The sequence below is a fragment of the Anopheles marshallii genome (assembly GCF_943734725.1).
Source record: "Anopheles marshallii chromosome X unlocalized genomic scaffold, idAnoMarsDA_429_01 X_unloc_136, whole genome shotgun sequence".
NCBI lineage: Eukaryota > Metazoa > Arthropoda > Insecta > Diptera > Culicidae > Anopheles > Anopheles marshallii.
The window spans coordinates 33,248-35,633 of NW_026525709.1; positions in this window are offsets into that span (position 1 = coordinate 33,248).

Genomic DNA, 2,386 nt, shown 5'->3' on the forward strand with positions numbered 1-2,386 from the left:
TCCGGTGTAACGCACACACACACACATACAAAATTTTGTAAGATGCGTCTTACCGAGACGCATCCAACGACACCTTAATCGTCCGGATCGGTTCACAATTCGCCTTAATATTCAACAAAAACCTGCCCACGAAAAACTCCCCCCCCTTAAGGGGTGGGGGGGTGAAATTTGGGTGGGGGGTCGGCGGCCAGGATCGGGGGCCGGACACTTGAAACCAAAGCCCTGGCACGCGTGGCCTGGCTGATACGGCCGATTTTCACTCCAAACACTCGCACACACGCACGCACACAGGAACACACGGCAAACGGAAAGTGCCTTAAATCGTGCACTTTGCCAAAAAGTTACACTTTTCGGTGCGCTTGCACCGGGCTTTACCGTTATGTTCTTCAGCACACTCGCGGCGACAACGCCAGATCGGGCGCAAACCGGTACTTTGCACTGACGTCACACGCGACGACACACGGTACTCGGCCAAGAACGCACCACCGAACAGCTGTCCCATACAAAATGTATGGGAACGAAAGACGCCGGAAATCGCCAAAACCTCCAACTTTGGAAGCCTATAACTCCGCAACGGTTCGTCGCACAAAAATGTTAGACCACTCTATCGACGCGGGATATTCTCACTTATAGTCCTCAAGTGTTTTTAAGATCACTAACGCACTTTTTGGGGGGTAAAACGGTCCCCCACCAAAAACTCACAGTTTTTCAAGTGCCACTTCCGGTGTAACGCACACACACACACATACAAAATTTTGTAAGATGCGTCTTACCGAGACGCATCCAACGACACCTTAATCGTCCAGATCGGTTCACAATTCGCCTTAATATTCAACAAAAACCTGCCCACGAAAAACTCCCCCCCCTTGATAGGTGGGGGGGTGAAATTTGGGTGGGGGGTCGGCGGCCGAGATCGGGGGCCGGACACGTGGAACCAAGGTCCTCGGTGGCCGTTTGGTGTCTCTTTCGCACACTTTGTCTTACTCAGTATGCACTCACAGTATACACTCACACGCACGCGTCGACAAGAGCTCATCCACAACACGTCCGTTCACTACGGAGGTTCGCTCGCAACTACAGGGATAACTGGCTTGTGGCCGCCAAGCGTTCATAGCGACGTGGCTTATTGATCCTTCGATGTCGGCTCTTCCTATCATTGTGAAGCAAAATTCACCAAGCGTAGGATTGTTCACCCTTTCAAGGGAACGTGAGCTGGGTTTAGACCGTCGTGAGACAGGTTAGTTTTACCCTACTGGTGTGTGCTGTATGCTGCTATCTTAACGGAATTCCTGTGCAGTACGAGAGGAACCACAGGTACGGACCACTGGCTCAATACTAGTTCGACCGGACTTTGGTATGACGCTACGTCCGCTGGATTATGCCTGAACGCCTCTAAGGTCGTATCCAATCCGAGCTGATAGCGCATCATAAACCCATTAGGTGATCGGAAGCTAGCGGGCTTAACAACCCTCTGAGATCCGTCGGTGCTGCCCCGTGCACACTGCCGTCTCATCCCCGCTATAGCACTAGACTGAGCCGCAACGGGCGGGTGCACGCTGCACGTGGAAGTACCTTATCACAGGGAACCCTGGTGGCTGTGCTCCCGTCGACCGTGGATACAACTAGTTTCGACACCTTCGACCGCCCGCAAACGACGGGACTACAGGCTGGGAGCTGCGAGTTGTAGAGATGCGTTCGCATCGATCCTCTCAGGCGACCCATGCTTGGTGGTGAAGTGGTTAGTTCGTGGAGTATAGGCTTGCTGCACTCGACAAGAGTGCTGCTTGCAAGGCTGTGGTGGTACGTATGGTAGTTGATGAGCATAGGCTTGCTGCACTCGACAAGAGTGCTGCTTGCAAGCCTATGGTGGTACGTGTACGGTAGTTGATGTGAGCATAGGCTTGCTGCACTCGACAAGAGTGCTGCTTGCAAGCCTATGGGTGGTGTGGTGTGTGGTGCATGATTAGCCTTTCAAGGAAGATGTGTCCTTGGGGCTAATCGGTTATTTTTATAAGTCCGGGAAACCTTTCTCGTCGGGGTTTTTATCCTAAGCAACCACGAAAGCTTCCAAGAGTTGAAACATTGCCTATCAAGTAGGCCGTAGCAGCCCATAGCAAACCAACCAAGATAATCTAACAGGCCAAGATTGGTTGGAGACTTCAAAATTTGGCTAAGTCCATGGCCACCATAAGCCATTTCTATCAAGAAGGCCATGGACAGTGCTTAGCAACCACGAAAGCTTCCAAGAGTTGAAACATTGCCTATCAAGTAGGCCGTAGCAGCCCATAGCAACCCAACCAAGATACTCTAACAGGCCAAGATTGGTTGGAGACTTCAAAATTTGGCTAAGTCCATGGCCACCATAAGCCATTTCTATCAAGAAGGC